Source organism: Ailuropoda melanoleuca, chromosome 3 (genome assembly GCF_002007445.2).
Source record: "Ailuropoda melanoleuca isolate Jingjing chromosome 3, ASM200744v2, whole genome shotgun sequence".
In the NCBI taxonomy this organism is placed as follows: domain Eukaryota; kingdom Metazoa; phylum Chordata; class Mammalia; order Carnivora; family Ursidae; genus Ailuropoda; species Ailuropoda melanoleuca.
This window is the reverse complement of record NC_048220.1, coordinates 60,577,429-60,601,245: the sequence shown is the minus strand read 5'-3', so window position 1 is coordinate 60,601,245 and position 23,817 is coordinate 60,577,429. Positions and strand designations below refer to the sequence as shown.

Here is a 23,817-nt window from a genome sequence, read left to right as displayed (position 1 = left end):
GCCCTAGGGCCATCTTGTGTATTTCCTGTTTGTATTAGTTTTCTATTACTACTTTAAAAACTTAATACAAACTTAGTGGCTTTAAACACCACAAATTTGTTACCTTATACTATGTTATAATTTTGGAGGTCAATATTCTAAGAGCTAATATTGGGATATGGACAGGCCTACATTCCTTCTGGAGAATCTAGGGGAGATTTTTTATTTTCCTTTTTCCATTTTCTAGAATCTCCCGGGTATCCTTGACTCACAGCCCCATTCCTTCATCTTGAAAGCCAGCAATGGCAGCTTGGTTCCTTTCCATGCTGCCATCTCTCTGCTTCTCCTCTTCTGCCTCTCCCTTCCCCTTTAAGAATCCTTCTGATTACATTGGGCCTGCATGGAGAATCCATGATAATCTTCCTATTCTAGAGTCAACTGAGTAGCAACCTTAAACCCATCTCCTACATTAATTCCTTTTTGCCATTTAAATAACATATTCAGGGGCACCTGGGTGGTTCAGTCGGTTAAGCATCCCACTCTTTATTTCAGTTCAGGTCATGATCTCAGTGTTGGGAAATAGAGCCATGTGTCAGGCTCCTTGTTGAGCAGGGAGCCTGCTAAAGATTCTCTCTCTCTCTCTCCCTCTGCCCCTCCTCCTGCTCATGCTCTCTCTCTCTCTAAAATAAATAACTAAATCTTTAAAAAAATAAATAACATATTCACAGATTCTGGGAATTCCAGGACATGGACATCTTTGGGTGGGGGAGGTATTATTCTTCCTATAGAATCAACCATTTCTCCAAGGACCCCTACTTCCGTTATTGGAGAATGGTATTAGAAACCAAGATTTGGACACTGGATATGCCCATTGCTGCTGGAGTATTTTGCTTTTGGGCCCTCTCAACTGACAGAGAAAGGAAATACCAGTTCACGTATATACATATCTATAAATATTTTTATATGTATCCCTCTGTACATATATTAATGAAACATGAGTTCATAGCTATGTATCCAATTCTAATGTAGCATCTGCCATTTTTTTAAATCCAGCCTTAGGCACTGTAAGCATACATTACTCTAAAGCTTCCTGAATGAGTGGTTGCCTTGGCTCTTTGTCTTATTTATTGTACAAAGCACTAGCAGATCAATTTTCCTTAAGGGCCACTTTTATCAAGGAACCATACTTAGAAACACCCAACAGTTCTCCATTCAACAACAATTTGTCCACAGCTTAGGCAAAAATCTACGAAGCCTTTTTTTTTTTTAAGGTTTTATTTGTTTATTTGACAGAGAGAGAGAAAGAGAGCACAAGCAGGGAGAGCATCAGGCAGAGGGAGAGGGAGGCAGAGGGAGAAGCAAACTCTCTTGCTGAGCAAGGAGTCCGACGTGGGCCTCAATCCTGGGACCCTGGGGTCATGACCAAAACCGAAGACAGATGCTCAACTGACTGAGCCACGCAGGCGCCCCTCTAAAATCTTTCTGTAATCAGCATCCACACTAACCATCTGAGTTTATTTTCCAGAATTCCCTATAGAACACTAATCCCTCACAGCTCTACCAGAACCCCTGCCACATGTTAATCAAGCTAGTTTCATGGTCCCTCAAAATGCACCACCTCAGTTCTTAACATTACATCTTTGCATTTCTAAATACTCTTGTCTTTAACACTTCATAGATGCTCAGTCCCACTTATTGAAAATCCTTTTAATCCTTCACATGTATTCCAGCTAACATCAGTATTTCTCTTTTTACATCCTATACCATTTGATGAGAGAATCCATAATGTCTCATCCTTTTAAAAATTGTTTAATAATCCTGATAAGAAGTGTTCAGTATATATCACTGAACAAACTGATCAGCTTATTATTTCTTAACTTCTCCAAGTTTGTAGGTCTTTCAAAAAAAGTCTGATCGATCTTTTCCTTCTTTTTTGCCTATAAGATTAAGGAAGGAAATTAGCTTAAAAAAATCATTAATTAAAAAAAAAAGAACTCAAAACTAGCATTAGGTTTTTGAATGTTGGTGTACAAAGGAATTATGTGGGAGACTGACAAAAAAAAAAAAAAAGCAAATTCCTGGACCTCACTTCTAGAGAGTTTGATTTGGCATCTATATTATTTTCCTGTTGCTTTTATAACAAATTATTACAAACTTAGTGGCTTGAATAACATAAATTTATCTTACAGTTCTGTAGGTTAGACGTCTAACACTGGTCTCGCTTGATTAAAATCAAGGTGTCAGCAAGGCTACATTTCCTTCTGGAGGCTCTAAAGGAGAATCTATTTCATGCCCTTTCTAGGTTCTAGAGGCTATGCACATTCTTTGGCTCGTGGCTCCATCCGTTTTCAAAGCCAGTAACACTGCCTCACTCTGCTTTTCTCCTATAGTTACATATTCCTTAGCTGATTCTTCTCCTCCATCTCCTTCTGTACTTTAAAGGGCCCTTGTGATTACATTTGGGGCACCTGGATAATCCAGTATAATCTTCGTATTTTAAGGTCAGTTCACAAGCAAACTTAATTCCACCCCAAACCTGAATTCTCTCTTGGCACGTTAACATAATATAGTCCCTGGTTCTGGGAATTAGGATGTGACCATCTTCAGGGGGCCATTCTGCCTAACACAATAGGCTGGGGTGGGGAAGCCCCGGGTTGGGGAGGGGGTGCTGGCCTTTTAACAATAATTCCAGCCGATTCTAATAAAAATAGTCAAAATACACTCTGGGAAACACTACCCTAGATATTTAAGCATAACGTGTATATTTGTTCAACTTTGAAACTCAAACAAACACAGTAGAGTTGATTTAAACAAGAGATTGATGCAAAGAGAAAATTTAAATGAGACTCCAGTAAACATAGTTATCTGGGAAGAATGGTTCACAAAAGGGAATAAAGGTATTCTAGGGGCTCTATTCCAAGGTGCTGCAGGGTGGGATTATAGTTTGATAATTAATTTTTAAAAACATTTTATAGCCTGAGTACCAAATATCAGGAAAACAACTAGAATAATTTAAGATATGAAAATATAATCTTTACTCAGTTGTAACACTATACCTGGTTAAATGTACTTTATTCTTTGATTGGTCCAATTTATTTCCACATACACATATTATTTACATCTCCATGTCCCCCATGTATATGGCATTTATGAGACATCCTGAAGTACTCTATTTCCTAAAACCTATAACTGTGCTAGGAAGAGTCTCTAATCCCTTAATGTATATTATTGAGAAGGTTAGATTTGTGGAGAGTTAGATTATTTATAAGGATGAATTCAGCTGTTTTATTGTGTAGTTTATTCTACTTTAATAGTATTTTGAAACATCGTCTACTTTTGCATAGACTGCTAATTGGTCTATTGCTCACAAGTCATATTTTATCAAAGCTCAAGAAAAATTACTTTAAAAAATTTTGAAGTGGCCATGAGACTTAGTAAGAGATGAATGTTGACAATAAGATTTTTGAAGAGTAGGTTTCACCAGTTTAGTTCCCCTATTTAAAATACAAAATATTTAAATCTACTTATGTGCTTAATTTTTCTAAAGCAAAGTATTTTTTAGAGCTCAAGCACGGAAAAGCTATTCACACTATTATGTGGGAGAATAGAGAACTTTAGAGAACTATGAAGTTTTAATAAATGAGCATGTGAATTAATTAAACCAATATTGGGTCAAATCCTACTTACCTGAAGCATTAATTCTCAACAATCCATGAGTGAAGTATAATTATCTGTCATTCTTTAATGAGGAAACATTCTATCTTGCGTGATTTCTCCCAGCTCTCATAGCTATTAAGTAGTGGAACTAAGTAACTATTCAAACTTGGATTTCTGATCTCCACGGTAAATGCTCTTACTAGTATAATCAGACTTCTATATGCTTTATTCACGGTACCAATTGTTATAATTATCATCATTATTACTATTTGGTCGGGAGACAAAGTTTCACTTTATTTATGATTGAGTGTGTGCTCATTAATCTACAATGGCAGAAGGCAGACTCTGGGTGGAGAAAGGTTGGCCAGTGTTTGGCCTTGAAATCGGGGGTGATGTCTTCTAGGGCTGGGTCTTACTGCTGAACCAAAGAACTAATTTCCAGAACTTAGTAATCAGTCAAGAGTTGGTATTAGGGTATATAGTCCATAATTTCAAGTGGTTCAGTATCCTGTAAGTCACTGGAATCAATGTCCTTCATATTTAACAATTATTTTCCATATGAAATCTTTTTGGGTATTTAGGTATTTCAGTTTTCAAAATATGTTTTTACTCCATTTTATCATCTACCAGCTTGCTCTGCTCCCAGCTGTAGAAAATGGAGGTTAGCAGAGTCCAGATCTTGACAGCATGGGTGAGGACATACTTCTATACTAGTCCATGGCCTGGTCAGTAGCCAAGACCCCACCAGGATGAGGCCCCTGCACCAGGACCTCCCTCCCCCCATGCTAGGTGCTTTGAGGGCCACAAATCAATTCTAAAAAGGTGCTGATTGTCCACCCAAGCCAGACTGCTATGATTTCCTAAATCTTTCTCTAGTGGTATTTAAGCCAGCACTTGACTTAAAAGTCAGCAAAAAATCAGTCAAATCAGGTAATTAGTCTGTTTTCCAAACCCGAAATTTATCCAGTGGAATTTAGGTATTATATAACTCAGTTTGTCAATCCAAAATACTACTAAGCGGTGTTTTCTGGAAGTATGCAACATCTACCAATGATAATATCCAAGGTGATATTAAGAGGCACTGGACATGACAGGAGGTTCATGGATAGGGCACAAATTAACATCAAATAACAAAAAGAGACCATTTTATTTTCTTTGCAAACATCTTTCGATCCTTGTGATTTTATCAAGGAAGAAGTTCTAGTTCAGTGTTAATCTATGTCTAAACTTCTCAGATCCTCCATTTTAACAAGGCACAGCACATTTCCGAGAGTTTTCATCAAGCAAGAAACTGGCTAACATAAATTACCACATATTGTTATTTTTACTGTATCGTATTAATATTTATTGCTCCTTTCCATTTACGGCAAATGATTCTGGTTTTCTATTTGTAGTAATGATATAAAATTTCAACTTCATGTAAATGTATTAAATAAAAACAGTGAATACATTTCAGGGAAAAAAATATGGTAATGCTGGTGATACTATAATGAAGCAAAAGGTGAAGAGGAAATAGAAAGGACCAAAGATTGGCAAACACTGGTAGAGAACAAAAGGAAGAAAGCTGACCTGGCTGTTTGGAGGGGTTCTGCCACTAACTTGTTAGTAACATTGGGCACATCACTTAACATGACTGGATTTTAGTTTCCATATCCTTTCTTTGAACAGTGCGAGCTAGATAATCTCTAAGGCCTTTTTTAGCAATAAAAATTTGCAATATAATTAGAATTTTACTAAAGTTAAGGGTAAGGTTCAAATAAATACTTTTGGCTGGAAATATATTTTCAGTCCTATTTGATTTGGTGCATATATATTTTTATCTCTGATTTTCGGTAAAGTCACTGAAGTCCATCTTCTGTCTTCCTTACTTTTCTTTCTAATCAAAGTTTATCTGTACCTTATGACCACTTGGATTTCTTCTCAGCTGCTAGTATGGAACGCAATCTGGTGTACACATCATCAATGAAAGGCTATGCTACGTGATAGTCTATTGAGTTATCCCCTCTGGAATATTAGTGTGTCTTAATTGTGCACCCTTGGGAATGACAGTCCAATGAACCATGGAATTCCAGGCCCATGGGAGAAATTTTGAGAGGCCTTTCCTTTCCTTTCCTTTCCTTTCCTTTCCTTTCCTTTCCTTTTCTCTTTTCTCTTTTCTCTTTTCTCTTTTCTCTTTTCTCTTTTCTCTTTTCTCTTTTCTTTTGTTTTTTGTGAGAGAGCAAGAGTACTCCTGCACATAAGCATGGGGGGAAGGGCAGAGGGAGAGAGAATCTTAACAAGGGTGGAAGAGGGGAAGAGGGAGAGGGAGAGAGAGACTCTTAAGCAGGCTCCACGCCCAGCTCAGAGCCTGACGCTGGGGTGATCTCACTACCCTGATGTCATGACCGGAGCCAAAATCAGGATGGACGCTTAACCAACAGAACTACCCAGGTGCTCTGAGAGGTTTTTTTAATGCTCCTTAAATAACAATTTAGGCAACAGTCTGTCATTTACATATAACAAATCCAAATTAATTTTATTGCGAGACAAGGAGAAAATCAATACTAGAGTTGAAAAGATCTTGGGTTCTAAATAGAAGAAAGATTTTGGGTTCTGAACAGAACATATACCCTCTCTTCCTTCAGACGATGTCTTTCCTTTTCAAGATGAAGGCAGAGAATCTTTGTTTTGTTCACTGCTTTATTCTCATGGTTTTAGAGTTTATATAAAGATACCTTTATATTTCCCAGAGGCTCAGTTTCATTGCAAGCTTATGGCAAGATTCCATTTAAGTATATTATCAAGGTCCATATGTCAGTATTTATTAGAAAGTGGAAATAAGGGTATCATTCTTCTTGCCTTACTAGAATTTCCAGTACTGGAACCTCTGTCTCAAAAAAAATTTTTTTTAAAGGAATCCTGTCTCAAGGCTACCCCAACACAATCCCATCACACAGATATACCAGCCTTCTGGTACAGGATGGCAAAATATTTGCCAGAAAGTCTCCCTATTGCTCTTGGCATTCAGCCAGACCACACCTCTAAAGGATTTACTAAACAATTTAAAGAGAGGTCAATTTTTTTTTTTCTTTCCAGATATGCATTTCACTGTCCTCTTCTCTGCAGCCTTAGTCAAAGGTTGGTTTTAGACTGAGTATTCCTACAAATTCAGCCTACCTGAGACTAAGATCTGTGTGTCTCTCTTAACTATACTTTCCCTTGGTTCTACTGTGTGTGATTTTGCTTCTCCTACACTAGACAGTTGCTATTTCTTCTTGGTTGGCTGGCTTCCCACTAGATCCAGATACTGAAAAACAGGTTAGATTTGTTTAGTCCGTGTCTGTCAAGGTTGGGTTCCTTGGGTGGAGGAAATGATTTAAATGAATCTCACCCATTTTGAAACAACTCCATCAAAGGCTGCTTACAAAATAAGGCAAATGGATTTTGAAATTGCTGTCTTGAATATATATCATTGCAAAGTCTACTGCCAAATTTTTTATTACTTTAAGTGCCTATATGTCAAGTCTAAATTCCAGCCCTTTCTCACCATTTACTAAAGTCTAGACTGTGAGACCTCATTGAGAACTACTTCTGCAAATCCCACTATTTGTCTGTGTGAGCACTTTCATTCATAATTAAGAAAAACATTACCAGTATAAACCCCGCAAAATATTCATTTTGTATTGGGATCACCCCAAAAGGCACTGGCAATGGAAAAAGTGATCTCCTTTCCTTTTATGTATGCTGTAATGCTAATTTTCACTTCTGGGGTAGATTATTCTTCATATATAGCTGGACTAGGGGAGCAAGTGTGATACTACGGGGGGAGGAAGAGTGGAATTTGCCAAACTAATTACTCTCGATTACTCAATTATATTCAGTTGTAGTTTAAGATACTTTAAGTCTGGCTTATGGTTATTATTATTATTATTATTATTATTATTATTTCAGCCCATTGGTCACAGTATAGGATTGTCTGAGAATCCTAACTCAGAGAATTCAAGAGAAGGTTTTCTTCCAGTATAGTCATAATAAAATAACAATGATCAAGAGTTGTTATTATCTGTGCTTTTGATCTCATTCCTTTTTTTGGATGAATGTGAAGAAAAGTTAAATTAAGTAGAAAGCCAAGGAAATAACTAATCTCTAAATGTCTCAGACCCTAATACACTTGAATTTTTTCCCGAATTACTTATGCTTCTTTAGTTTGCTGAATTATGTACTGTACTACAGACATTATACTTTGATCTCTAGGTCTGAGGCTGGCAGGCTAAACAGTGACCAATGAGTTGGGGACTCCTGGGGACAAACAATGCAGTGATTCAAAATGCTCTTCCTGAGTGCTGTCTTTGCTCATGGTCTTGGGCAGGTCACTTCACCTCCCTTAGTCTCAGTTGTCTCATCAGTAAAATGGAAGAATAATGCCCACATTATAGAGAATCTTGCTGTGAAGATTAAAGATGATGTTTCTGAAATAGGGCATGGCAATGTTGGTGTTTTAAAATGTTACTCATTATAATGATTCCTTTTAAGTGAGAGGAAGCTACCAGTATAGTCTGTATTATTTCTAGATGTTAGTAGCATAATTACCATTGTGTAAATCAAAGCTAATTCCCAGTTCCTAGCCCTATGGCTGGACATTTTTTTCTGCTACTGTAATAGTGTTGGAGGCATAAACGGTTCTCTTAATTATATGTTATGCAAGTGGAACAATTAGTAATGGTTATTTATAAAGATTACAAATCTATTTCTAAAATAAATCAACCACATAGGAACACCTTCAAAACCCATTTTCTTACACTGATGACATTCTTTTACTCTTAAGGTCCATAATGTAATTTTATTTCTATAAAGATCAGCTAACAACTTCTAATAATGCATCTGCCTCACAGCTGTCCATTTGCATTACCATCTATGGTTAAGCAAAAACAGAATAACAGGCTTTCTCTATTTAGGACATACTAGTCCCTTGACTGATATTTATTACAGTTCATGAAGTATGGGATATGGTCTGATTGCAAAATGTGATAATCTACGTTCTAAGAGCTTATGACAAAAACAATAAGGAAAACTGCAAATAGATTCCTTTGCATTGCCTAACGGTGTCATCTAAGCTCCATGAAGGCAGGGATCTCTGTTCCGTTAACTGTATTCTCAGACTTTAAAACAACTTCTGGAACAGACTAAGCACTGAATAAATACTTGTTGAATAACTGAGCTTAGATTTATTATGCCATTAATAAGCAGCTCTTTTATTTTCGCATTTAAGTTTTTGTGTCTTAGAGCCACACCAACATAATATGTGAATTTGATATTACTTAAAAATCATTGAAAAGTGAGCATTTCTTAAAATAAGACTTTATCTACCTGAAATAAATTAAAACAGCAGAGTTTTTCTCCAGAAAGATAATAAAATATAAGTAATTTTGAAGTGTTGATTTTGAAGATAATCTATTAGTGTGCCTGGTACGTGGTAGATGCTCACTGAACATTTCTGGACCAAAATACCTGATTTAATCAAATGTCTTACACACGTGTACACATTGTTTCCAATATACCTGTTTATAATGCATATGATTGTTTTATGTATTCTGGTAGTAGACAATAATTCAAATATTATTACAGGACAAATTGAAGCAGAATATTCTGTAACATAGATACATTAGGCTAACTTATTAATCACTTGATTTTTAGCTTCTAGGATCTGTAATGTAGATTCATAAGTTTATTTTTAAGAATGAAATGGGTAATTTATTTTTTTTTTTTTTTTATTTTTTATTTTTTAGCTTCTAGGATCTGTAATGTAGATTCATAAGTTTATTTTTAAGAATGAAATGGGTAATTTATTTTTTTATTTTTTTATTTTTTATTTTATTAATCACTTGATTTTTAGCTTCTAGGATCTGTAATGTAGATTCATAAGTTTATTTTTAAGAATGAAATGGGTAATTTATTTTTTTTTTATTTTTTTTTTTAAGATTTTATTTATTTATAAGACAGAGATAGAGACAGCCAGCGAGAGAGGGAACACAAGCAGGGGGAGTGGGAGAGGAAGAAGCAGGCCCATAGAGGAAGAGCCTGATGGTGGGGCTTGATCCCATAACGCCGGGACCACGCCCTGAGCCGAAGGCAGACGCTTAACCGCTGTGCCACCCAGGCGCCCCTGAAATGGGTAATTTAAAAAATGTTACTCTAACAACTCAATAGTGTCAATTCAATTTTAAAAGCCATTAAGAATTTAGTCATTCTAAACTACGAAATACAATGTAGAGCAGGATTTAATTACCGATGCATCTTATTTTTAGTCATATTTTCCCCTCATGAGTGAAAATATTCCTGACCATTCTTTCACCTCAGCTTTTGGGGACAAACTTAGATTCTTTCCACATAAAATTTTTTAATTGTTTGTTCGTTTGTTTGTTTTATTATAGCAATAGCATTCTAGAACACTTGAAAGCTTAGCTAGAACAAGTGAAGGCATTCAGGACGTTCTTAATTTATTTTTTTGGACTATAGTAAATGACAGCATTAATCATTTTTTTTTATTTGTTTGCTTTTTTTTCCCTCTGCAACTCTAGACCTTAAATGCCTTAGATCTAAATCGAACTATTAACTTTGGATGTTCTTGGTAACTAGGTCTAGGAAATTATTCCCTAAATATGGCATTGCTTGAAATACTAGCTGTTGAAGCAAGAAAACTGCATAGTTTCTGTAAATTCATTCTAGTAGTAAAATATTATGGAAAAGAGGGGAAGTTATATTATAACTAGTTCTCTTTCCCCTCTCTCTGCCCCTCATGATATTTAAAAAAAAAAATTAGCTGCTGCTTTTGAGTAGAAAATAGTCTTTTTCCATTTTGGCAGTGTGTGTGTGTGTGTGTTTGTGTGTGTGCGTGTGTACTGTGCACGTACATATGTATGTAAGAAATTAGTGAGTATGTTTTCCCACACCACCCAAACCAATAGACACTAACTTCCATAGGCCTTGGACAGTATATTTCAGAGTTTACATTAGAAAATGGTAGGACTGTTCTAATCTATAAACTACTTCCTTGGAATCTGGGTTTCTTGTTAGATTGCAACAGTTAACCCTTTCAGGACAGGATATCATTTTCTTAAACTATGAATTGATGTCATCTGATGATGACTCATCATTATCCTGAGCGAAAAAATTTGCCTGGCAAAATTAATGTAGTCAGTTACCAGTTTAGCCACAGGTCACTGTCCAAAAGTTTGTTTGTGAGTTTGCTGTCTGAACATGGAGCTAACATATATTCTCAGAGAAGAAATTTTTTAACGTTAAGACCAATAGAATACATGGTGTGAAACTGGAGATCTTTAATAACAGAAAGCTAATGCATTCAAGATAACGACATTAAATATAGGACTTTCTGTCTTACAGACAATTGTGCGGTTATAAACCCTGAGCAAAGACTGCAGTGTTGAATTCACAGAGCTCCAGCACGGTCAAGTTTTACGAAGACTTTTCTCCTAGAAAGAGCAGGAAGTAGTTGACTGTAGGAGCTGAATTTCATTGCTACTTTAAGGGTCTTGTTCATAATCTATGCATGGTCTCTCTGCGTTCCATCTCACTATTTGGCTTTGCCTTTAGTAGTATCACAGAAGATGTATTTCCCTAGGATCCAAGTTTATTTCATTTAAAAATTCTTCCTTAATATGTTTTTCCTACATTTCCTACAGTAACAGGGACATTTCTGGATTGGTAAGCTCTTGGTTCTTCAGAGAATGCAACAGGAAATCTACTGAAAATTATCAATAATGCAACTTTTTAATGGATTGCATGCTTGGTTACAGAATGGTTCCTGAACAGTTTTTTCATCCCCTTTTGGTGATTACTAGACAATGAAAGGACTAAATGTCTTTTTGCATCTGCAACTGCATTTATCAACACTGTATTCTCTGCAGGGGCACTTGGGTGTCTCGGTGCTTAAAGCCTTTGCCTTCGGCTCAGGTTGCGATTTCAGGATCCTGCATGGGGCTCCCTGCTCAGAAGGCAGCCTGCTTCTCCCAATCCCTTTGCTCTTTGCCGTCCACACCAACACCCCCACACACACACCAACAACCCCCCCCCACCTCGGCTCGTGCTCTTGCTCACTCTTTCCCTATCTCAAATAAATAAATAGAATCCTTAAAAAAATACTGCATTCTCTGTAAAACTTAAAGGGGCATGATAGCTTCAGGAAGAATACAGTTGGCCTCGTGAGAAACCGTGAGGAATGCTTTGTGAATGTATAATTCAATTTTGAACAGTATGCTTTGTCAGTGATCCCTCTGACAGCGTGTGTATAGTATGCAGTAGGACTGAAGGAAAGGTATTTCTACACATGCACTCCGTACATACGTTCCCTCTATTCTGCTGTCCTGGCAAAATCTCTCTGAACATGCTTTGGATGACATTTGGAGAAGTGGATTCTTTCAAGTTTGTAATGCATAGGAGAGCAGACTTTTTCTCTGGGCATCACAGTTGACCAAATTGGTGTACTTGTAGGACACCAGTGACGTGTTTGATTAATATATGTATGTACATGATGGCATGCAATACTGTCACCTAAGGAATCCTCAAGATTTCAGCGTGAAGAAGGGAACACAAGCACAAACTTCAAAAAGCTGAGACTACATAACCTTTTTGAGAATCTACGGAATAGTCACAAAAACTGTCATGCACTAGGCCAAGGACGAAGCTTCAACAGGTTCCAAACATTAATATCAGGTAGACTATATTTTCTTACCAAAGTGTGGGATAATTGGAAATTGATAACACATGAAGACCTTTGAAAATTGTGCGAGTCTGTGATATAAGCAGTGATATTCTCACTAGGTTACTGATTCTGCTTAAGGAATTTAAGTTTTTTAAAAACAATGGCAGGTAAGAAGAATATCCTTTAATAATACAGCACATTTATCAATAATCTAACATAGGTGAAGCAATGTTTAGGAGATAATCTCATTAACAGAAAAGCTTGGGTACTAGTCAGGATGGTTCCATGTTGTTTTTCCGTGCAAATATTTGGTGGAAACAATGAATGATTTTCTTTTTCTTTTGTTCTTGTGTATTTTACAATTTTCTATAATTAGCATGTATTACTCTTAAAAATGAGAAAGAAAAATGTCAAGGAAAATAAAGAGAATACTTCTGACAGGAAGCAGCTTCCAAACATACTCTGAGAGTAGCCTCCATCAGAAATAATCTAATTCTAATTCATTCTAATAAAGTATTTTTTTTTTGGTAACTCAGTAATTCACAGAAAATCAAATCTACTATACATTTTGGTTTGGTAAGGAAATCATACTTAAAAATTAACACCCTCAGTTTCCTTAGAAAAGAGTAAAGTCAGTCCTTTCTCAGCATTTACATTTTGTTAAGGGTAGCAACTAGATTTATTTAAACTCACGAGTGTAAGTAAACTCGGCAGTAACCATCTATGGCCCTGTAGCTGAAAGTGTTGCTGTTCTATCTCCATCCTCCTGGCCGTCCCTGAAGGTCGTCTGCGACTGTGGTGGACACTTGCTGGACTACCAAGAGCTTCCTGCCTCAAGCACTTCGATCTCTGCCTCAGGGACTTCTCTGGCTACTTGGAGGAATGCTGGACCTAAGAAGAGAGCTGGCTGGCAGTGACTCTGAGTTAATCCTCCATTAGCAACCCTTAAACAAGGAGGGTAGAACTGAGGGATTTATACCCCAGCGTCCTCACCTCAGGATACTCAGAGGCACCTTCTGCATATTTCTCAGAGGGTCTTCAGCAGGAGTGGGCCCCACAGTAGAAACCTGTGCCTTATTTTCCCTCCGGTTTTATTGAGGCTAATTGACATATAAAATTGAATATATTTGAAGTGTGCAATGTGATGATTTCATATATGTGTACATTGTGAAATGATTACCACAATCAAGTTCATTAACACATTCAGAACCTCACATAGTTACCATATTTTTAATTGTTGTGATGGGAATGCTTGAGATCTACTGTTTCAGCAAATTTCAAGTGTTATTAGCTGTAGCCACTGTGTTGTCCATTAGCTCCCCATAACTTACGCATCTTATTGCTGAAAGTTTGTACATTTTGATCAGCATCTCCCAATCTCCCCACACCCCAGCCCCTGGCAACCACCACTCTATTTTTTATTTCTGTGGAAACCTGCTCATTATTAATGTGCTTCTTTTTTTGGCATTCTTCCCTCTACGATCTCATTTCCTCACTCTCACTACTTAGACATACTACTTGCATTCAAATCCTTATGTCAAGATCTGCTTTCCGACCGGGGAATATAACCTCAATTATATTTGCATGCTAGATTTTAGATAGTTTCTTGAAGCCAAGGGCTTTTTCATGTTTACTCTGGAATCCCTGGTACTTAACATGTCCCCAGCACATGTAAAGATAAGCTATTTTCCTAGGTCTCAAGTAGCTCTGAATCCAACAGGGAAGACAGCCACGTAGTCTTCAGAACAAGGTAGACTGGATTCTTTTCTCTAAGAGGTACAACAAAAGTGCTACGGGAAGTAGCCACTAATTTTACATTTGCAGATTGGGAAAGGCTTCAAGGAGGAGGTGGTATTAAATCAGGTGTTAAAGGATGTCTAAGATTTTGACAAGTGGAGAAAAAGGAGGGAAATGGCATCCCAGGAAAGTAAAAGAACAATAGCAAAGTCACAGACGGGTTGGAGTACATGGAATCCTAGAAGGAAATAATAATGTTCTTGCCCTGTATGTTGGGGTACATGAAGCAAAAGTTGAGAAAGCAAAATAAATGTAAATTAGTTCATGGCAGCCTGGACATTCGAGGAAGCCCTGAAGAGTGGAGGAAGAATGTTTCAGAACTGTACACATAGAACTATTTTTTTTCATGTGACTTCTAAAAAAAACCTCACCCACGCATTGACAGTCACTTCCTTTGCTAACATTATTTTGAGAGTCTGACTCACTAATAGAGCATTTTTCCTGAAACTCAAGACATTTAGAATGTTTTCTTTTCTTTTTATCTTCTTTCTTAAAGAGGACAACAAAAAGAGACAGGAGCTCCTCTTCTTGCCTGATATTTCGACAAATGTTTATACCTTGTGTTGTCTATTTGATTAGAATTCATTTTTTTTAAAGATTTTATTTATTTATTCGACAGAGATAGAGACAGCGAGCGAGAGAGGGAACACAAGCAGGGGGAGTGGGAGAGGAAGAAGCAGGCTCATAGCAGAGGAGCCTGATGTGGGGCTCGATCCCATAACAACAGGATCATGCCCTGAGCTGAAGGCAGACACTTAACTGCTGTGCCACCCAGGCACCCCTAAAATTCATTTCTTTAAGCCTTCCACTTTGAAGCTATCATGAAGCCCTACTTTTTCCTGAAGGGGGCTATGATGTGAGTAGTTCTTCTTATCGTATGAGTACATTTTGTGGACAGGAAAGGCAGGGAGGCCAATGTAAGGATCATGGAGTATAGTTGGGTGAGACAAGCATTGGTCTGGAAACCAGAAGACATGGGCCCTAGCTCTGAATCTGCCTCACCCCAGCTTTCTGGCCTTGGGCAAGTCATTAAAATGTTTACTGTCTTTAGAATGATGTGTTGGACTAGAAGATCTCTGAGATCTCTTCTAGCCCTAAACCCTTATGATTAAATAGAGGTCAGAGGATAAAACCAAGTCTCTTAGGCATGTCCCACACATACACAAAGTTATCAGAAAGTTGAGGATGTTATAACTTTTTGGGAAAAAAATATGTACGAGCAGTATTGCCACTAGTTCCTTTAAAAGATCTGTTTTCTGATGATTTAATATAAGCCCCATCAATTAAAATAAGCGTAACAGTGCTCATATAAAATAGTAATTTTCTAAAATGCATCTGATGGCACCAGGCCCTGAGGTATATTCCATTAGTTGCTCTAAGATAATAGAATTTCATTAAGAAATGAGTCACAAGCAAAGGACTAGGTTCTGAATGTATGCTATTTCCCAGGTCAATGTAGACATTATTAATGGGTGGTAGTCTGTTTTGAGATCTAGTGCTCTTTAAGATATTGTTGTAGCACAAAACAAGAGATTTAAAAAAATTGGTTGCTCCTATATCCATATATACTGCATAAAATAGTAGTCAGGGCAGTAGTCATGAGTATTTCACTATTACCTTCTTTCACCAGGTACTTTCTAAATCAAGTTTTGTTGTTGTTGTTTTTTAACTGGAAAATTCTCGAGATTGTTCTGTGAGTGTTTTTCTCCCAGGTGATAATGATGGAAAAGTTTTAACTTTTCCAGAAAAGCAGAAAAATAACTGTGGAAGCAGTGAGCTCAGGGACGGAGAGTGTATGAAGGAGGAAGTCCTTTAGCCCAAGGGTGGCTCTTGTGTGAGAATGCAGAACACAGCAGCATTCTAATCTTAACGTTTTTTATTTAGAAATCTGAAGCAGAGTACCAATATTATCAAGGGAACCTGGAGAGAAAAACTGCTATGCTCAATAAATATTTTTTTTAATCATATTGGATTTTAGAAACCTTTAGCCTGATTGTTTACTTTTCAGACATCAAACAGTTCAGGGGAATACAAAACAAACTATACTTTGAACCTAAGAGTACAATGTCAAAATAACTATTTTCTTTCTAAAACATTTGAAAATACATCCAGGGTGTTCTTAAGGAAATTCTAGATCCACAGGCATTAAAGTCACAAAAACAATTTTGGTGAGAAGTGCCGAGGAGACCAGGCAAGAAACAAGAAGAGAGAAAGAGAACTGTATCACAGCCCTCTCACTCTGTGTCAGGTAGCTGACTGATGCTTTGCATGTATTGATTTATATAATCCTCGCAAACACGTTTGTGTGGTAGGTATTATCTTCGTTTGATAGTCACTAGAACTGAGATGCATTAAGTTAATTAACTTGCCCAAGATACTGTAGCTGACAATGTTAGCGATCTCATTTGATTTCAAGAGTTGTGCTCTTTTGAACACCATGCTGTGTTTTGCATCAGATTGTGCACCTTTGCTGGAGTAAAGGTGTACACAACAACATTTACTTTCCAAGAGTCAAATCGTCATTGTAAGATTTTAACACAAGCTTGGTACAGGTCCCAGTACCTAAGTCAATTATTGTTCACCTACCGCATACTTGAGTATCCTAGGGCGCACTTGGCAGGCTGATGGCAACTCAGTTTAGACTGCTGGAGGGTTTGATGCACTTGATGGGAGAGACTGAGAACTGCACTGCTAGGGGCCTGGGACTGGCCTGAAGTCCAAGCCTATTGACAAGACTGGACTAGGGTAAAGCCAATGAAGCATCAGCCTTGGGAATTAAATTTAAAGGGAAGCCACAGGGGCGCCTGGGTGGCACAGCGGTTAAGTGTCTGCCTTCAGCTCAGGGCGTGATCCCGGCATTGTGGGATCGAGCCCCACGTCAGGCTCCTCTGCTATGAGCCTGCTTCTTCCTCTCCCACTCCCCCTGCTTGTGTTCCCTCTCTCGCTGGCTGTCTCTATCTCTGTCAAATAAATAAGTAAAATCTTAAAAAAATAAATAAATAAAGGGCACCCACAATGCAGTAATTAAGGTAAATAATATTTTAATGTGACTTCTTTTTTTTTATATATATATTTTTAAAGATTTTTATTTATTTATTTGACAGAGACAGCCAACGAGAGAGGGAACACAAGCAGGGGGAGTGGGAGAGGAAGAAGCAGGCTCATAGAGGAGGAGCCTGATGTGGGGCTCGATCCCATAACGCCGGGATCACGCCCTGAGCCGAAGGCAGACGCTTAACTGCGGTGCCACCCAGGCGCCCCTTAATGTGACTTCTTAAGAAATAAAATGAGCAAATTATAGCCATGGGCCAGCCACCTGTTTTTGTAATTAACACAAAATCTCCCAGTTCCAAACTGTTCCAAACAGTGGCCTTTCTTTATCTCCCAGGAATCTGAGGAAGAAGAAACATCTGACTGAAATCAGAATTAATGATTACCAGCTGAGGCTGGGCACTCTGTTTTGGGGCAAGGGGAGAATATTTTCTCTGGTCCTACCCTGCAGGAGTTTCCTATGTTCTTAGTCTAACTCTTGTTAGACTTAGGATGACCAGATGTCCTGGTTTACTCAACTGTCTAGGTTTTAGCAGTGAAAAGACCACATTCCTGAAAATCCCTCAGTCCCGGTAAACCATGAGGGTTGATCATTAGAGTAGAGGGCATGGAGTTATACCATTGAGAAATGAAAACTCATGGATATTGTGCTTGGGGATGACTCTTAGAGTTTAACACAGGAGAAAGAAGAGTATTTCAGTCTAAATTTGACAGTAAAAATTAGAGTCATGATCAACTGGGTAGGGTCACAAGATGATGTAATTTGTGCGTCTCAGGCTACACCAGCCTACAACACTGTATGGGGAATCACAGTTTTGGTGATTTCTCTAGCAGATATTCCCACCTGCTGCATTTGTCTCCTCTCCCCCAACCCTCCCTGCTCACTTCAGAACTGGTTCTACTTATTTCTGGAGTCCCTAGGAGGTATTGCCCCTATGATATTGAGCGAGTGCTCCCGAGCTCTACTGTTTGGCATAGACACTGGTGATCATTGTAATTGAGGGTTTGGGATTTCTGAAATAGCCAGGGTCAACACTTCCTGCAGGGATGGCCTCCTGCTTTATTGTCATGCTCACTGAATTTGCTTCCTCAGTCTCTCATCTTTTCCATAAATTCCCTGCCCATTCCCTGAACACTCCCAAGTTAGAGCTAAATAGAATTCTAATGACTTCCTAATCAGAGGCAAAGTTACTGAGAGGCTGGAGAAGTATCATTTCAAGGGCCTTTGAGAATTCTAGACTCTTTCTTATCTTTCTTAAAGAAGATCCCTGGGTCCATGCAATGGACTGAATTGTGTTCCCCCCAAATTCATATGTTGAAGCCTTAACCTCCAATGGGACTATATTTGGACACAGGTCCTTTAGGAAGTTAAAGGTTAAACAAATCCATAAGGCTTAGGGTCCTGTTCAACAGAGTCGGTGGCCTTATAAGAAGAGCAAGAGAGAAAATGAACTCTCTCTCTCTTTCTCTCTCTCCCTCCTCCTGTCCCCCTCTCCCTCTCTTTCCTTGTGCAAACATCAAGGCAAGGCCACAGGAGGATACAGTGAGAAGATAGCCAGTCTCTAAGTCAGGAAGAGAACTCTCACCAGAACTCAATCATGCTGGCATCCTGATCTTAGACTTCCAGCCTCCGAAATGGTGAGAAAACAAATTTCTGTTAGTGAAGCCATCCAGTCAATGGTATCTTGTCATGGTAGTGAGCAGACGAAGAAAATCCATTTTTCCATAAACCTGCACGGACCATTAGGAATGTAAATTAGAATCTTCTTCTCTGTGTCCCTCAACCTCAAATTACAGCAATAACTTATGGCCCAGAGAGGTATTATCAACACAGAGACAGAAATATTTTTCAGTCTGGAGAATCGATAGCAACTTAGCTATGAGGAAGCTATTGTAAGCACTGGAAGTGACCACCGAAAAAGAATGAAAACCACAAGGTGAGCTGGAAAGGAAAAGGAGGTCCTTTTGTTTGAGCTAAGGGAAACACATCTTGAACAGGGAGCAAGCATAGGAAAGTGGTGAAAAGCATAGTTCTGGACTCAATACCTCAATACTACTTATACTGATGTGTAAATAAACACATTGCTTTATCTTTCTCTGCCTCATTTCTTCATCTGTAAGGTGGAGAAAACAATAGTACTACCGAGATCACAGAGTTGTAAAAAAACCGAATTTAATAAAACGTGCAAGGCATTTAGAACAATGACTGTTGGCCAGTAAATGCTCAATAAACATTACCCATTTAATTTATAATAAGTTTGCATTGTTCCCCAAATGAATGGCATTCTCATCTCTCCAGTTGTACAAACCCTCGACTAGCCCTTGTGTCTTGCAACCATATCCAATCCATTACTATGTCTTTCCAATTTTATCTTCTAAATATTCAATTAATTGACTTCCTTCCATCTCCACTACAGAGGGGAGGTTTTCTCTGGGAAATAAAGTATTTTTTGTACACTCCTAGGGAGGGAAAAAGTGGCCAGAAAGTTTTATGACAGACTTAGATTTGTACCATTTACTGCAGTGGCCTCTTAATTCATCTGTCTTTGTCCTTCCCTCCCAACCATGGGTTCTCCACACCTTAGGAACAGTGGATTTTTCAAAAGGCAAATCTGATCCTATTACTCTTTTCTCTCCATGCCACTTCTCCAGCTAAAATCCTTTGATGATTTCTCTGCGTTTAAGATGAAAGTCAAGCCTGACATTTACCAACCTCCCTTTTCCCCTTTAACTATTCTCTGCATGCCCACTCCTATCCCAGCCATTTAGATTTTCTTTTATTCCCAGATGTGATAGTTTCCCTCTGACAATGGGATCATTGCAAATAGTCTTCCGTCTGTCCTTAATGCTCCTCCTGACCGTGTGCCCCCTCCCCTTACCTGGTTAACTCCAGGTGATATATCATAACTCAGCTCAAGCATTCCTTCCTAAGGGACACCGTCTTAACTACAACCGCCCCCTTTCCCAAACCTAGGTAAAACTTCCTTGTTATTTGCTCAATTGCCTTTCGCAGATTGTAAGGTACATGAAAGACCGTGTCTACTTTTGTTCATCATCATAAGCCAAGTGCCTAGCAGACTCTTGGTTCATATGTGATACTCAATAAATATTTGTTGAATGAAGAAAGAACGGCCAGTGGGGTGGGGTTGTATCTATTCTGCTGTTTGATGTTGTCTCTACTCTTACTCTGACACAATGCTTTGTTCCTTTCAGGCCAGTATGGCCTGGGAAACATGGGTTGTGAGTGTTATCAGTTTTCCTGTCATATTAAATTATCCGTCTTCATTGAAATATTCAAAACTGCAGTTATCTAACAAACTTTATTTGAATGCCTGAATGCAAGGAAATATATCCAAACAGCTTTTTAGGGTATAAAACGCAATTACACTCTCTATATTGAGTTTTGGATCCAAAGAGTCCTTAATTAAAACTCAGCTTCACCTACAGGATTCTTGGAGCCAGCAACATCCCTAAAAAGTGCTAACACCAATCTTTGAAGAGTTTAGAAAATAATGTTTGCAACTAGATGTAGTTTTGATTGGTATGTACCCTTTCTCTCCCCCTGTGGCTCTGAGAAAAAGGAATGGTGTTATTTACTAAGAAGCACTTAGAAAAACATTTATTGAGGAGAAAATATATGATTTTACCCTATAAGATATGGTACAGATAAAGTTTGTTTTCACATGTAGATGTAGGGACTTAACAAAATTATTTTGATCAGATTGTCTTAGCTGGTAATGGTAAAACCAAGTTTCAAAACTCTGGGGCTTTGACTTTAGAGTACATCCTTCTGGTGTGCCATATTGTCTCTGCCTCAGGGTTGCCAAGAGCTTTTCTGCTGCCCACCTGGCCAGGGGGGAGTCAACACCCATAAGAGGGTGGCTTTGGTACTACACAAACTCTAAATTCCTTCCTCCCTCCCTTCCTTCTTACCTCCCTCCCTCCTTTCCTTCCTTCCTCCTTTCCTCCCTCCCTCCTTTCCTTCCTTCCTTCCTTCCTCCCTCCTTCCCTCCCTTTCTTCCCTCTCCTTTCTAGAGGAATTGCTTGAGTTGTTTAAGGTGAGTTTTTGCTCTCTTGCCCAACATTTAACTATTTATTTTTTCATCCATGATTTTCAAAATGTTATTCAGAGTTACATGACATTAACAAATACTCAGAAATTAAGAGGATTTAATTCTTCAAGCTTTTTAAAAGTTCCACTAGTATTCCAATTTGTTACTACTGAAATATAGTTTTACCTCCTCCCACCCCCAAACCCTAAACAGAAGTTACGTGTGTGGGCACTTCAATCTTCTACAGACGAACCCTTCCATTTATTGATTTATTTAATTCTACTCCTGGAGTAAGATACAATTCAGGTAAATAATGATTTTATTGTCCCCTTCTCACACAATTTACTGAGGATTGGCACATCTTAGGGTAAATTGCAAAGACCAGAATTGGATTGAAGTGCAGCTATTACACTTCTGTGTGCAGACAACTTCCCAATAACAGTCTAAAATAGTTTTCCCACAGTGTTTTGTGAACTCACCTGCAATTTTTCTCATTGTGCTGGGATGTAATTGAGCTGAGTTAGGAGGCTCACACTCAATAGACTGCCTCTTAAAGCAGCTTAAAATTACATTTAAGATACAGAAAATGGCCTGAAACTTCATATATACATATGACATTGATTTTCTAAACTCTGTAATTTTTATTCCACATTGTATCAGCCTCACATATCTTCTGGGATCCATCTGACATTGAATCGGTTGGTTTTCCAAGCATTAAAAATTTCATATAAGATCTTAAATCTGACTTGAAATATTTTTTCTTCTCTTGCTGATTATCTTTATATTAATACCTGTCATGATAACATACTGAGATATAATTCAGTTTGTTTATGACTGTGCCAATAGCTCTATTTGTATGTATGAATGGACAAACCTAAATTCAGTTTGTTTTAAACAGTCTAATTTGCTAAGCTGCAAAAATAGAATGATTTATTCTCATGTTTATAGTTATGTAGGCAGTGAGAGGTGGGATGAAATAATAATCTTAGCAGGCATTATGGATTACATGACAGATAAAGTAAAATTTTACTAATTTACAAGTATTAACTGAGAGCCTAGTGGGCCCCAGTTATTATAAGAGACTCTGGGATCACAGAGATGAAAATTCTTTGTCACACTCTGAGCACTCAGTTTTTCTTTTTTTTTTTTAAAGGTTTTTTTTATTTATTTATGTGACAGACAGACAGCCAGCGAGAGAGGGAACACAGCAGGGGAGTGGGAGAGGAAGAAGCAGGTTTCCAGTGGAGGAGCCCGATGTGGGACTCGATCCCGGAATGCCAGGATCATGCCCTGAGCCGAAGGCAGACGCTTAACAACTGCGCTACCCAGGCGCCCCTGAGCACTCAGTTTCTTAAGAAGGTATCCATGCAAGTAAAGAGAACCCAGTATGCTGGCTGTTTTAATAAAATGTATGTACAAAATAATTGGGAAACAGAAAAAGGATTACCTAATCCTACCAAATTTGGGGCTTTTAAGTTTTCCTTCATTTTCACTTCTGTAAAAATACTTCAATAACATATTTTGCAAAAACAAAACAACCTCCCCCAAAACCCTTCTCTACGCTTTGCTTATACCCTTAGAATAAATTCCTCAAAATGGAATTACTAAGGTTAAAGGCATGAAAGATTTCAAGGTCCTTGATCAATATTGAAAATTGCTTTCTTGACAGAATGCTTAATTTAGACACTCACCAGCAGTTGCTGAGAGTGCCCATCTCACTATGCTACTATCAGGGTGGTACACCATTCTCTTTACAATTAATCTCTCCATTCCCTTCAGTGGAGACAACCAATGAAACACTTCTTGTATTTCTCTCCAGGGTTACACTATCTGTATTTATAATAGTTTTGTGATAGATGGAAATGTATTTAATTTTATAAAGACAAATTCATTATACAGTCAAGTATGCTAATATTTTTCATGATTTTTTTTCTGATGGCTTTCAAGATAACCACTTTTTATTTTCCTCTATTCTTTGTCATTGACTGACTGGTTCATATGACCATTTTGGTCAAAGAAGAACTATATCAATCTTGAAAACTGGCGGAAGAAAACTTTCTAGTGTTGATGTTTGTCCATTTCATTGAACTCTTCTCAAGAGAGCCTGAGGAATGACCCCACACCATGTAAACCTTGGGTTTTTCGAACAGTAAGCATGATCTCCTCTGAGGGAAAGGCATCAGAAAAAATGTCTGTCAGCTGGGACTGCACCGAAGACCGCCAATAGCCCGAGCTTCCATGGGTTTCCCCAAGAGCTTTCCGCCATTGGCCAGGATTTGAAAGCGCTATAGGAACGATAAGGAATCCATGGCTTAGAAAAGTAACCTGACAAATATAAGTTCTGTGGCAGTCAAGTCTTCTAAGAATAAAATAAGCATTAAAAATAATTGAAACTTTGGATCCTGGAGTTAAGATGGCGGAGGAGTAGGGGACCCCTCTTTCAGCTGCTCCCCTGAGTCGAGTTGGATAGGTACCAGACCAGCCTGAACATCCACGGAATCAGCCTGAGACGCAGGAAGATACATCTGGATCTCTACAAATGAACATCTCCACTGAGTACTGAGGTACGAAGCGGGGAGCTGT

The 23,817-nt window shown here is 38.2% G+C and overlaps 1 pseudogene; it reads right to left on the bottom strand.

Annotated features, from left to right (window-relative positions):
* Positions 1-23,817, bottom strand: part of LOC100468142 — a 117,534-nt pseudogene that overhangs the window by 41,044 nt on the left and 52,673 nt on the right.